General features: G+C 37.6%; 1 long non-coding RNA gene across 1 annotated transcript; it reads left to right on the top strand.

The window, feature by feature from the left end:
• The first annotated feature begins 4238 nt into the window (after positions 1 to 4238).
• LOC131537488 (uncharacterized) lies at positions 4239 to 9180 on the top strand. The gene is made up of 4 exons (XR_009270298.1): positions 4239 to 6046; positions 6254 to 6315; positions 7186 to 7246; positions 8200 to 9180. It is a non-coding gene; the product is annotated as an uncharacterized LOC131537488 (long non-coding RNA).
• The last annotated feature ends 6224 nt before the right edge of the window (positions 9181 to 15404 follow it).

Here is a 15404-nt window from a genome sequence, read left to right on the forward strand (position 1 = left end):
ACTGAGATGTGCGCTCGCTGGAGATTGCTGTGCCCTGAAACACCGTACGTGGCAGGGTTGGCTCTCCTGAGGGCACTGAGTAGAGACGTGCACAGTGTACCGCGGTGTACACCACTCTTCCCCAGAGGGGCCTGCCCTCATAAGTCTTGGGTCATTTTTCAAAGATAGTCATGTTATTTTATGCTTTGAATAACCGTGGATTAGTAATATTTTGCTCTATGCACCCTCTTGTGGCCTCAGGAGAGAAGCCAAAAGCTTTTTTCCACCTAACTGAAATTATGCCTTTTAAATTCGAATATAATTCAATTTAGTTTTTCAGCCATTTTGACAGCCCTAATATACATACACATCTAAATTCTCATAGTTAGATGAAATACATCATTTAATTCCTCAAAATTAAATGCAGAAAAACAACAAGACGAGTAAACATGGTCTGATATGAAAAGGATTCATAATATGAATGAGAATGATGTAATGTACGCGTCGCCTCGGCAACGTGCGCTGCAACAGCGAGCTCTCACTCAAAGGGGGAAGAACCGTAACGTTGGCTTCCAGCCCCGAGCGAGAGCGCTAGATCTGGAAAATGCAGGTGGAGATAGGGCAAACCCATCTCCAACCCATCCGCCAGATCCATGTGCGATCCCTGCGATCTCACTCGCCGCCGTGCCTCACCGTGAGATCATACGGCGGCTGCTATAATGACAACCTCATTCATAATAAGCTTGTGCAAACAATGCTCGTGCAAACAATGCAATTTTACAAAGCTCATGGACGCCCTTCACGTCCACCGCCTCGGAGGAAGACAGGCGGAGCGTCGAGCCCTCTCTCTGGGGGGGAAGAACCTGCGGGGCTTCTGAACCCAGAGAGTGGGCGCTGGATCTGATGGGAAGGAAGATGATAGGGGCTCGCCCGTCTTCATTCCCTCCACCTGATCCATCTGCGATTCCCACGAGCGCAGCCGCTGCTCCACCTCGGCAAAAGCGGGGCCGGTATCGCAAGGAAAGCAGGTCAAAGCTCCCTCTCTTCCTCAACGAGAGCCCTCTGAAAGCAAGCATACGCAGTCGCCTCCCTCGTGAGCTTACTCTGCTCTCAAGCAGACCACACACGGACTGTGTGTATCCCCAGCAGTGAAGAACACAGTCTGTAATGCGATCTGCTCTTGCCCTTCAAGTGCTATTTTCTCTGCACTTTAGGCATAGTGGAGCTTATTTCAAGTGACAAACAACACTAAATAGGACTCACAACACAGATCGACAGACACACACACCAGGGCTCTCAAGTTATAGCGAAAGTTTGGAGTGAGATTAGGGGAGGGGCCACACAAAGGGGAGGAGCAACTCAAATATTTGCAGCACCCACGTTTTTGCTAGCAGTTCAATTTTACCTATTGTTCATAATTGACCAGCACAAATAGAAGTTCTAACATTTGGTAAATCTGATGAAAGACAAATTCATTCTAATAAAATAAAAAAAATGTAATTAAAAATACAAATGTATTAAAAATAAAAAGAAATTTGGCCTCAAATGAGCCAACTGAACAGCAATACTCAATGTACATACTGTACACATATACATTACAGTACTTACCCTGAGCATGTATGTCAAACTGTGTGTGTGTGAAAGAGAGAGAGACAGAGAGAACACATTTCAGCTTATGTTTCTTTTTTTCTGTTGTAAATGTTTGTTGCACATTTTGATGCCTGATGACAGGGGTAGAGGACTCCCACATAAAGCACTGCCATGATAATAGCGTTCCATCCAGAGCCAAACTGCTTCTAGTTTTGGTTTTGTTCAAACCCATCATGTAAAACACACTGCATCTGAATTTGAATTTGGGGAAGCCTCAGTGCTTTATATGGGAGCCTAACCCTGTCATCATGGCATCAAGATGTGCAACAAACACAACAGAAAAAAAATTCATAAGCTGAAATGTGTTCTCTCTCTCTCTCTCTAACACACACACATACACAGAGCTTGTCTTTTATCAGATTCACCAACTGTTATAGACGGTTTCAACGGCAACAACATAAACAAACGTTACTGCGCATGCGCGCTTTTGTGGCCCTAACTTAACTTCCGGTAGACATCAAAATACAATCAGTAACAACAGCTAAGTCCCTCTAGAGTAGAATATGTTTTGATAAGCAAAATATATTTGCTGCGTAAATCAGACGGACTGAGATGCAGCGATAACTACTTGGACGGACTTAAAAATGCAAATTCATTCTCTGCCAGCAGGGGCCTGTTCCATAAAAGACGCTAAGAAAAGCGGGGATTAAAGTCCAAAACCTGACTTGAAATAACCTAACAAATCAATCGGGACTAAAGCGGTTTCATAAACGACAATTTAGGTTCACGCAATCTCACTAATTCGAGCCAGGTTCAGTGAGTCAGGATAATTTGATGTACATGCTTATTCTTAAGCAGCCCTTAATGTCGATCATTGATCAAATCGATCTAGCATGGCAAACAGCGAATATTTGTGTTGTTTAATGCATTTGAAACGTTATGTTTTCCTCAGTGCATAACTGACACGTCACAGGTATATTTTTGATCTGTAAATGTTAGAAAGTCATGCAAATATATCCATTTTGCTGTCAGGAGTGGGCGAGGCTTAGCGGCGAACGGCGCTGCTTTCTTGGCGCATGCGCTACACAGATGGAGCAGAATAGAATAATAGCGCAAGAATTCCGAATACAATATACATTCTGCTAAAATATTTGTTGTTGGACATTAAATGTGACATATAGAATTTGAATCCTACTTATAAGTGTATTTTTCAAATGTAAGCTGGCTAATACAGCCATACTAGCTCAAAAGAGTTAAATGTGTGTTCCTCTTATCAGTTAAAATGTAGTCTGATTTCTATTATTTAAATTTTTAATTCAGTGATTTTAACTTTTGATTTAGTGTTTTCAATGCTTTAAAGAGCCATTTTAGATTGCAATGTTTTAATGTTCTAATAACCATAAAAGGTGCAGCTGTCAAATTCAGAGAGAAAGGCTGCATGGCTAGAAACTGCTGATCAACTAAACGCGCAAGTAGCAACTATGTTAAAATGTCATTAGACTATTTTGGGCACAATACATTAAATACAGTTGGTTGTAGCCTATTTTTTATTTATTTGATTATTTAAGGTGTATTTTCTGTATAGGCTACTTTTATTTTTGGACTAATAATAAAGTCAACTAATTGTATGTGCATTCCTATTGGTCAGTGTTAGAGGAGCTCAGCTTAGCCGGACAGTTAGCCTGCTCCGGACCAGGTTAGTTTGCCAGCATAAGTTGCCACAGTGACTGAGCTTGAGCTATGGTAATTTTGCTTTCAGAAACCAAATCAAATGAAAATAAGTCAGAATTACTGAAATAAGCCTGGTTTATTTGGTAAACTTGTTTTATGGAACAGGCCCCAGGAGGCGCTTTAAATCTGGAGAACTAGAGGTTTCCCCGGAAACGGCTGTTGGGCTGTACGCACAGTTGCCAAGTCCGCGTATTATACGCGACTTTGGGCTTCTTTTTTTGTAAAGTTGCGGGAAAAAATCCCTGGTCGCGGGTTGCGGTTTTTTGGGCTTATTTTAAAAAATATGGTCGCTTGTTATGGAAATCTGACAAGCAACTTCGTTTTTTTATTTATGTTCGCCTGTATTCTCCAATGCATTGATTGACACTCTGTCTGCTCGCAGTTAATAGCCAACTAGTGCAATAATATAAGTGCTGTAGCGTAATTTGCCATATGTTCCGCCCCCTCATTGGAGAAAAATCACATTCAAAAAGACGACACGTGACGCTGTAATCCAAGCGATGACAGAAGTAGAAATAGAGGAGTGGGATGACTTTCTTTTAGCCTATTCTTTTAGTTTTGTAATGTATTAATTATCACGGGCTGTAATAAAAACAAGTAGTCATATCCTAATACTGATCAATACATTTGGTTCGAATAGCCTGGTATGACAAGATGTCTTAAAATGTATTTCTTTTTTTTAACATTTAAACCACATTATTAGATTACCTTTTGACTTCACGAATACACACATGACAGCTTAATGATTTTTCTTCTGCTTTTTATAATATTTTTAAATATTATATAATATTTTCTTTTTAATATAATATATATTATAATTGAATATATAATTTTATATAATATTTTATATTTTTTCTATAATATTTATGTGGCATTTTGTTTTTATGTCATTTATTTGATAGTTATGTATACATTATTTTATTTTAAATGGAAGAAAAACCTGTTTTTGACCTCAAAATAAAGCACTTTGCGGCTGTACATGGCTGTGGGGATGAGCAGTTTTGTGGTGCTTGGAATTCTTTATATAATTAATTTAAAAAAAAATATTGCCACATTGATGCCTCAAGGTGGTGTAATTGTTCAAATAACACATTGTTTCATTTTAAAATATATATATATTTTTTAAATGTAACCAAGTGTTTTTCAAGTGTAATATTTCTGTAAAGGCTAGGGACAGAAAAATTGACATTTCCATAGAATGACCCCTATATATTTTATATACAGCTCCCCTTTGAAGCTCTTGTGCTTTTCTCCTTTTCCATCTCTACAATCCTATTCTGCTCACAGGTGATTGGAGACGAGTTTTGTTCCCACTTTTGTTGCAGTTTGCTAATTTTTGTAAAATAGCTTCTGTTTTTGCTTTTCAGATAAGAGAGTGGTTTCAGTTTAATATGTTGCAGGCTCATATATTGGTAATAAATAATTGACAATAAATAATATTGATGATAATAAATCATCAAAAAAATATTGGGCTTGTTTTGGAAGCTGCGGTTGCTTATTTGTCTCGCGAGAGTTGGCAACTGTGGCTGTGCGTTACACAAAGCAGCGCTGAGCTTACAAACGCTGCTTTATCAGGCATATAACATGCAAGATGAAATGAAAATGACATCGAACATTTTCTAAAGACCGTGTTCCTTCAGAAATACAGTGATATAAAAACACCTGCGCCTCGTTTTGATTTTTAAACGTGCATTACGTGCTCATGTTTATTCAACGAAGCCTTTTGGAAAATCGGTCAGTTTTGATATCGCGGCGGTCGCCACAAATAAATAAATATATGTATGTGAAACACATCCCACATCACAACCTGAACCCAACTTCATTACTCATCACTTTAACTTTAACTGTGTTTGTAGCCGGCGCCACTAACAAAAGCGGAACACAGACCGGAAGTTAACTTCGGTCCAGGCGCGTGCGCCCATTGAAACCGTCTCTAGTACTTTCCTTTCAGGAAACCAAAGCTAAGTTAAAGCTTCTGGTTGCAAAGCAGTTGGAGAGTTTTTCTTTTTTTCTTTTGACTGCATCAATAATACTTTAGTACGAATTTGGCTATATTCCCCAACATCGGCTCTCACTGTCTTTTCACAAGCAAGTGATTTCGTAGAGGAATCTTAAAATCGAAAATAAATAAATAAATGAAGGGGTTACCTACAGCATTCATCGGATCTTTCTCTTCCAACTTACACTTCATGTGCGTGCGCATCCATGTTGCTTAGTAACGAACCCGCTTGCGGCAGAGTCGCTTAATTTAAACGGAAACAACAACATCCTAATTTCTGATTGGCTGGTAGTAGGTGGCATTTAACTCTATAACTCGAGAGTCGAGAGAGCTATGAACTTACCTCCGTATTCCCTCATCTATTAATTGTATAGTAGCCTAATTGAAGCGGGACAAGTTATCCCTTCTCAAGGTGTAGCTTGAGAGCGTGTGAACTGGTTGAAAATGCGTGACACTTGAGAGCCCTGCACACACAGCGTAGCGGTTGCTGAATGACAAAAGCTGACTCCGGTTCCACCGCACGTGCTTTTATGCTTCCTGGCCATTACGTCACCCGTCCGTGACGTCTTGCCCATCCATTGGACAGATTACACTTATATCAGAGCCGGTCACACTGAAGGCGTTCCCCTAGCGTTCGCGGACGCAGCTCGAGTACCTGAAGAGGAACTGAAACGTTTGGAAACATGAAGACATTGAACATGCGATTGCGACAATATATGGTTTATTTGTGTTTCAAGTCATCTCCAGGTAATAAATAAAGTATATGAACAATGTAGTGCTAATGGACATAGCATTTATTACAGTATATAAATTAGTCTGCCTTATGTGATAAAAAAATTGTTAGTATATAAACAAATCATTATTATTGGTTATTGTCCAGTAGTGTATCTGATTAAAAAAGCCAATTAAAAGCTAGAAATAAAATAACAATTAAAGTTTCCTGTACACTACCAGACAAAGGTTCGCAGAAGAAGACAACTGTTTAATTCAACGCATTCTCAGCGCATCTGTCAAAGGTAAGATACTTTGTGACATCGGTTTACGTTTTGTTACCGTTAATGCTGAAATCACATTAGTAAACTTTGTTCGTTTCCAAACTTTACCCTGTCCTGTTTTGTTTACCATAGCTTATCGTAGGTTGATTGTTTGCACGCCAAATTATGAATGAACATGGCTGTAATTTACGGTTCTGTGTATTGTTTGTTATCATTAACACGTCATCTGTTGATTACAAGCTAAATTATGAATGGGCGTAACCATTATTCTCATTTTTGTAATGATATTACATGTATTCCACAGTTCAAAAATGTTTTCTGACCATGGTTTTACTATAGTAACCATAATTTAGCCATGGTATTTTAGCAGTAGAGTCACAAAAATAAATTTACCACTGTTGTTACTGTATTGGCCATTATATTTACAGTACAGCCATGAAATTGTAAATGAATATCAGTCTGACAAGAACAGCAGGAGTACTACAGTATTATTTTGTGTGTGTGTGTGTGTGTGTGTGTGTGTGTACCTGTTTTTCTATTCTGGTGGGGACTTAAATCTGAATACACACAGACTCATGGGGACTCGTGTCACGGTGGGGACCTAAATTGAGGTCCCCACGGGTAAACAAGCTAATAAATCACACTCAATTAAGTTTTTTGAAAATCTAAAAATGCCTGTAGTTTCCTGTAAGGGGTAGGTTTAGGTGTAGGGTTGGTGTAGGGCAATAGAATATACAGTGTGTGCAGTAGAAAAAGCATTATGCCTATGGAGAGTCCCCACAAGGACAGCAAACCAGACACGAATGTGTGTGTGTGTGTGTGTGTGTGTGTGTGTGTGTCTGTAATAGAATTATTGCTTTTTGTAATATTTCTATTGTGATGTTCTTGTAGAGACCACTGTTTCTACACTGCTGTCATCTTCTCCTGGTACCATGCAGATCCTCAGTCAGATGTAGGTAAATATTGGACACATCAGCTACATCATACACACAGGGTTTCTGCAGGTTTTTAAGTCTTAAAATGTCTTAATTTACCCTTACACAAATTAATGCCTTAAAAAAGTTTTAAATCGGAGCAGAGTCTTAAATTCATAAAATGTTGGATGCAAAGCAAAAAGTGAATCTCTGTATTTTGTCTTGTTTTCCAATACAAATATCAAACATCTTTCAATCAAGATATGTTTATTTCAGATGCAAATATTCATGAAGTCTTGAAAGATGTAATGAAATTAAATGAGTTTATTCTTAAAACAATAACAAATATCAGTCTATGAGCTATCAAAACTTCCCTTTAAATTAAGGTTACTTTTTTGCCAAATGGCAGATATTAGTTCTTGTTTTAATCACAAAATCACTTCAAACAAGACTTTGTATTTTATGTTATTTTGTTTCTCCAGTAAATGTATTTTATTTAAGAATCTTTAGGCATTTGCACTGAAAAACAAGACAAAAATACTGAGGAAGAACATCACTTTTTTGCAGCATGATCTGAAGCTGCAGTAAAAGATATTTCCATATTCTAGCGTCTGGAGCAGAGTGTTTCAGTGCGTTTTTGTAAAATGAATTAAAAAAATTATGAATATCTGTTGGAAATTGTATTTTCAAACTCTGAAGTTAATACAACTCATTATGTTTCTCTCCAGACATTTACGTTCTACAAAACATATTTTAGTTTTTTCTCATTTGTTCCTCAAATTTGCTTTACTTGGTCTTAAAAATGTCTTAACCTTCATAAAACCTGCAGAAACTCTGTTTTCTTACACATTAAACTGAATATTCAACTTGTTGCAGACACCACTGGTACACTGTCTGTGCCCTCACTGTTTTCATGTCATTGTTCACATGTGGAGCCTCTATCAGAATTTTCAGAATGCAGAAATTAATTCATTTTTTCCCCTCTGTGTAGGAAGTACATATACGCCACCTCTGCCTCTGCTGGCCTCACCTGAGACCCGTACTGGACCTGTGAAGACTGGTGGCAGGGTGTTTGTACTGGACCACAAACACAGCCCACTGACAACTTGCTTAATAAACACCATGGGAAGAAGGAAATCCTCAGGAGTACGCAGCAATGCTCCACAATTCCTCTACTGATCCAAACAGCATGCTCCATTCGACCACAAAACTGCACATTTCACAGTATGTCAAGCACCTGGCCAAACTGCTGAACGCCAGTTCTTCATTAAACAACTCCAGAGAAATGTCTTGAAAGCGGGTAGTGAAACAGCCAGTGTGCCAGTGGTAACAATGAAGCCTGCGGATGCAAACCCACCAGCACCTGCTCGGACCACACTCCTAACTCATGAGACCATTGAGACAATTGTGTTACGGAGCGGCAGCAGCAACCTGAGCAGGAGAAGACTTGTCTTGCTTGTGAACAGCCAAAGATGGTTCCTCTATCCACTTTTCGTAATCAGCAAGGCCCTGTCAGGTACTTCTACTGTTCCACAAAGGTTTTTAATGCTTACAGTGATTAAGAACTAACACACCCCAGAGTTATTTAAGAGTGAACTTGAGGACACAAAGAAACGGGTGGAGGAGAAAGGACAGCAAAAACACAAAAGGCCTGAAACTGAACACGTTAGTCACTTGTGCAGATTTTGTAAAATGGAGCTGAAGCAGGGTCCAAACAGTCCTCACATACACACAGGCTTTCCTGGCGTAGCAGGGAAATATGTTCATTGCCCTGCTAAAGTCTTTTCCATTTACCAACCTCAGGACATGCAGAAAGATGACCCGGAAAGAGTTTAATGAGTCGGAGATGGGTGGCAGAAAAAAAAGAAAGAAATGACATTTCTTGATCTTTTGCCCCTTAATAATATTTAACTCATGTATATACTGTATATTTTGATTTGTTTATTGTTCAGTGTGAGACTGTAATATGTATATTTTGTCAGAATTCTATTTTTCTCTGTACTTTATTATTTTGGATCAGTATTTACTAATCTTAAAAAGTGCTTAAAGCATTTAATAAAAACAACTGAAAATTACAAATTGCTTCACGAGTGCGGTGTTCTTTTTCATAGGACAAATATTTTACAGTTTCTATGGTTTTGTAAACACTTAATTGATTATTTAACTTAAGTGTGACTTAAATTATTCCATCACTTAATCAATTTTCATTTAGTACTTGAATATTACTTAGTTTGAGTCAAATTTAAATGCCTCTTATTTTCATTTCAAAAGCCATTTAATAGAGACCATTCATGTTTAATATAACCATTATTATATAATTCATGTTTTCGTATAACCATGTAATGTATACTATTATTTTACTGTATTTCTTTTAGTACTAATCATCTATTCATAATACACAAATTTAAAATACTTTGCAGCTGTAATGTTAAATTTTACAATTTTGTTTGATAAAAAGCACAAAGCTGTGTTTGTGTAATGGTTTAGACCTGCGTGAGTGCACAATAGCATCCAGCTGCAGCCCCGCAGACTCACCTCCGGCTAGACACCAGTGGATAGACAGCCTACGTCATTTCCATTTTCTCCGTCATTTCCGTTTCGCCGCTAATTTCCGTTTTCACCGCTGGATGGACATATATTTATTTCATATTTTCACCTCTGGATAGACAACATATTTAATTTATATTTTCACCTCTGGATTGACATATATTTATTTTATATTTTCACCTATGGATAGACAGCATATTTATTTTATATTTTCACCTCTGGATAGACAACATATTTATTTTATATTTTCACCTATGGATAGACAGCATATTTATTTTCGGTTTTCACCAGTGGATAGACAGCTTCTATAAAAGCTGTGTGCAAATTGAAATATGATCTTTATCATATCTCTTTACTTAAAACAATTCTCAATAATATACTAACATCAATAATTCATGCAAACTGCATTCACAAGAACCACCTTGAAAATATATATTGTTCAGATCATATGACTATTTTTTTGTGACTTAAATTCAGCCTAGATCAATGGACTATAACGTTTTGTCAATACAACAGACTTGTACATGTTAATTGCCCAGTTTTTTGCCTTGCCCATTTGGATATTCAATTCAGATTTTTTTTTGTAAATGTAACCACTTCTGTTTTTAAAATATACGTAGATTCACATGATCAGACAATTTACCAAACAATCCAGATCAAATTAACACTTCATGGTTTTGCAATATTTATTGGAAATTACACAATCTAATTAGTAAAATTAGACCATCAGAATGAAGATGCCACAGTCAGGCCCGTAAGGTTGTGGGGGAAGTCTCTATTTCAAGAGAAAATAAACAGTTGACAAAAAAAAAAAAAAAATGGCAAAAAGAAAAAAAAAAGAACAGTTCCAAATAAACTATTGCACACTGTGCACACCACACCTCATTCCTGCCCCCTAAAACTGGCAGTCTGGGCAATGCTCAGGAAATTCAGGCTCTGTATAAAACCCTCGCAGGTCTCCACGTCTTCCGTTTCCACAGTACCCCACCCAGTCTTTGAAAAAACATCTGCAATTTCTGCATTGCACAATATTAAAAGGGACACACATGTCTCTTACAGCCTGGGGCAGTTTTTTGACATTCACCACACCTAAAGCAAGAACAGATGTACAATATGATTAGAATGAGCATGTTTATATTTAACTATATTAGAGTAATATATAATACCTTTAAAAAACACGACACAGTACCTTGAAAACAAGACGATTTTTTTTTACTAGCTAGTTTGTGCATTTGAATTCTGACATGACCAATAAATCATCGACAGTTTATTATTTTTTCTTACCGCTGACATCTGCATGGCGCGTCAAATTTGAAAAGTGAATGACGATACGGAAATGACGTCAATTTGAAAAGTGAATGACGATACGGAAATGACGTCTGCTGTCCATCCACTGGTGTCCAGCCACTGGTGTCTAGCAAGAAGTGAGTCTGCGGGGCTGCAGCTGGATGCCTCTCCGTGAGTGGGATTCGAACCCCGGTCCAAATAAATGCATGAAAAAAATCTGATTGGCTGTGACATCATTTCCGCTCTTTGGCTAGCTGTTGAAATGCTTCAATTTCATTGGCTGTCACTGAGTTCCAACTATCCGCGACTGGCCCCCGCGATCTTGGCGTTGCTAGCTAATGGGAAGAAACTCTAAAAGTGCTGAACTTCTTAGCTGGTAAAACATCTGTGTTGAATCACAGATCCCAATAATAAAATGTGACATTCTGTAGTTTTGTCTCATATTCATCTTTTAATCATATTTGTAAATGTCTTGACTCCACAGCCAACCAAACAATTTTGTCTTTCCTGTTCCAATACTTTTGGAGGGCACTGTATATATATATAACATTTCTGTCCCCCTTGCTTCTGAAATGATGGCTACGCCCCTGCCCTCAATTGAGGCAACAGAGCAATTTTTAATTGACAGCAGTTCACATTTATTAATATTTAAATGTAAAACTGACGCCTCAGAAAAAGGTTGGAGAATACTCAATGCTACAGGGATTTGTGAAGAATCATACAAAAATAAAGCGGTGTCGTCTGCTAATTGGCTTATTATAATTTTATTGTTTCCAATTGTGATACACTTTAAATGGCTACTATTAATATGCATGCTAAGGTACTGTGTTGCAATTAAAAATAAATATGGGGAAACCGGACATCCTTGTCTAACTCCTCGATTTAAAGAATATCTAGGTGACGTACCATTACTCAGTTTAATTGAGCTGTTTCCGTTTATGTATAGCATTTTAATTATTCTACAGAACAGGTCGCCAAAACCAATTTTTTCAAGAGCCTGAAATAAAAATATGTGTTCCAATGTATCAAAAGCTTTGTAATAATCTAAAAAGAGAATAAAACCATCACTATTAATATAATCTGAGTAATCCATCATATCTAATACTAGCCGTATGTTATTAGAAATGTCTTTACTGCATGAATCCTGACTGTGTTTCATCAATGATAGAATTCAAAAACATGTTTTAATCTTTTTGCCAAAACTAAAGCTATTATTTTAGAATCACTGTTCAGCAGTGTGATTGGACTCCAATTATCTATGAAGAGGGGATCTTTTTTTCGATTTTGGAATAAGAGTAATTAGGCCTTGGCATAATGTTGCTGGAAGTACTGTCTTCTCTATACTTTCTTCACAAACTTTTAATAAAAAAAGAACTATAACGTGACTAAACAGCTTATAAAATTCTGAACTAAGTCCATCTGTTCCGGGAGATTTGTTGGCTTTTAAAGAGTTAATAGCTTCCTCAGTCTCTTTTAGTGTGATAGATGCATCACAAAAATGCTGATCTGAAATACTCAATTGTTTTATGTTAGATAATGTCTGAAAAAAATCATTCATATATTTTGGGGATAATTTTGAAGTATATAAATCGCCGTAAAATTTGCCACAGAACTTTGCAATATTTCTTGGATCATCAGTAATATTGCCATCAACCATATGTTTTTTAATTTGGTTATTTTTAGCTTGTTCTCTTTCTAGTCTGAAAAAATATGCAGAATTTTTTTCACCCTCCTCAATCCATTTCCTACGCGATTTAATAAATGCCCCTTCAGCTTTATGTTTATATAAGTTATCCAATTTGTGTTGTAAATCTGCCAACTCTGCTTTTTCACACTCAAGTAAACTATCTACATTTGTAGATAAGAGATTTGTGATTCTATATATAACAATATTTTCATCTATTTTTTTTTTCTTTTTTGCCAAATCACTACAAAATTTAATATATTTCGTCCCCTTGGAATTATAAGGTTCTATCTGACATTTTTGTCAAAATTGAGTTATTCACATATTCTTATTCTGACAACTTATTTACATTGTGATGTTTTTTGTTTTTTTTAAGTTTTGTACATTTTAGGACTTTTTATTAAGAAAACAAAAAGGTTCTATCTACAAAGTCGAACTCTAACTTGGTTCTATAAGGTTCTGTTTGTGAATCGGCCAATCAGCACTTCGAATGCACGCAAGCGGACCAATCAGGATCAACGTTCTTTGTCATGTCGCCGGACTGCTCCGTAACACCAGGGAAGATTAAGGCTGTATCCGAAATTGCCCCCTATACCCTCATTCACTATTCCCTACATTAGTCCACTCATACAGTTCACTTGAAGGAGTGAATGAAACGAGTGAGTGAATTCGGACACTCAGTGCACCGGAAGGACTGCTGCTTTTGCATAGTTTGCTTGCTGTTTAATAATCATTTTAAATGGGCAGCTCCAGTAGTAAGATTGAAGGATTTATCTTGAACTCTGTCATGGAAATTATGTATAAACCTTAATAGTCAATTTGCAATTAGTTTGTACCTTGTTGTATTACACTGTATTATGCCGTGGACGAAGGCTTCTAAAATCAATGAATGGATGATTCAGCTGAGGGCGCCATTTTCTGGCGAGACGCGGGAATTCATTCAGCACACGACTCTGACAGTGCATTATGGGTTATCTCTAGCCGTTTTTGGGGTGCATTGTGGGATTGAATGAGTGCACTTGAGAACATCCACTATGGTTTCGAACACCACTTAAAATGGCTGTCCCCTCAAATAGTGCACTATTTGAGGGTATAGGGGGCGATTTCGGATACAGCCTAAACATTAAACAATAATAATTTAATGTCTGCATAATCAATAAGTGCAATTCACCTTTATTCCACAAAGTGGCACTGTTTAAAACAATGATGATGATGTAATTTTTCACTCATAATTAGCGCATACAGGTGCTGGTCATATAATTAGAATATCATCAAAAAGTTGATTTATTTCACTAATTCCATTCAAAAAGTGAAACTTGTATATTATATTCATTCATTACACACAGACTGATATATTTCAAATGTTTATTTCTTTTCATTTTGATGATTAGAGCTTACAGCTCATGAAAGTCAAAAATCAGTATCTCAAAATATTAGAATATTACTTAAGACCAATACAAAGAAAGGATTTTTAGAAATCTTGGCCAACTGAAAAGTATGAAAATGAAAAGTATGAGCATGTACAGCACTCAATACTTAGTTGGGGCTCCTTTTGCCTGAATTACTGCAGCAATGCGGCGTGGCATGGAGTCGATCAGTCTGTGGCACTGCTCAGGTGTTATGAGAGCCCAGGTTGCTCTGATAGTGGCCTTCAGTTCTTCTGCATTGTTGGGTCTGGTGTCTCTCATCTTCCTCTTGACAATACCCCATAGATTCTCTATGGGGTTCAGGTCAGGCGAGTTTGCTGACCAATCAAGCACAGTAACACTATGGTCACTGAACCAGCTTTTGGTACCTTTGGCAGTGTGGGCAGGTGCCAAGTCCTGCTGGAAAATGAAATCAGCATCTCCATAAAGCTTGTCAACAGAAGGAAGCATGAAGTGCTCTAAAATTTCCTGGTAGATGGCTGCGTTGACTGTGGACTTCAGAAAACACAGTGGACCAACACCAGCAGATGACATGGCAGCCCAAATCATCACTGACTGTGGAAACTTCACACTGGACTTCAAGCAACATGGATTCTGTGCCTCTCCACTCTTCCTTCAGACTCTGGGACCTTGATTTCCAAATGAAATGTAAAATTTACTTTCATCTGAAAAGAGGACTTTGGACCACTGAGCAACAGTCCAGTTCTTTTTCTCCACAGCCCAGGTAAGATGCTTCTGACGTTGTCTCTGGTTCAGAAGTGGCTTGGTAGCCCTTTTCCTGAAGACGTCTGAGCGTGGTGACTCTTGATGCACTGACTCCAGCTTCAGTTCTCTCCTTGTGAAGCTCTCTCAAGTGTTTGAATCGGCTTTGCTTGCCTGTATTCTCAAGCTTGCGGTCAGCCCTGTTGCTTGTGCACCTTTTCCTACCCAAATTCTTCCTTCCAGTCAACTTCGCATTTAATATGCTTTGATACAGCACTCTGTAAACAACCACACCTTTCAGTAATGACCTTCTGTGACTTACCCTCTTTGTGGAGGGTGTCAATGTTCGTCTTCTGGATCATTGCCAAGTCAGTAGTCTTCCCCATTATTGTGGTTTCAAAGAACAAGAGATAACCAGAATTTATACTGTAGGGATGGTCATTTATTCAAACTCAAATGTAAATATTCTAATATTTTGAGATACTGATTTTTGACTTTCATGAGCTGTAAGCGCTAATCATCAAAATTAAAAGAAATAAACATTTGAAA

This window comes from Onychostoma macrolepis, chromosome 03 (assembly GCF_012432095.1).
Source record: "Onychostoma macrolepis isolate SWU-2019 chromosome 03, ASM1243209v1, whole genome shotgun sequence".
NCBI lineage: Eukaryota > Metazoa > Chordata > Actinopteri > Cypriniformes > Cyprinidae > Onychostoma > Onychostoma macrolepis.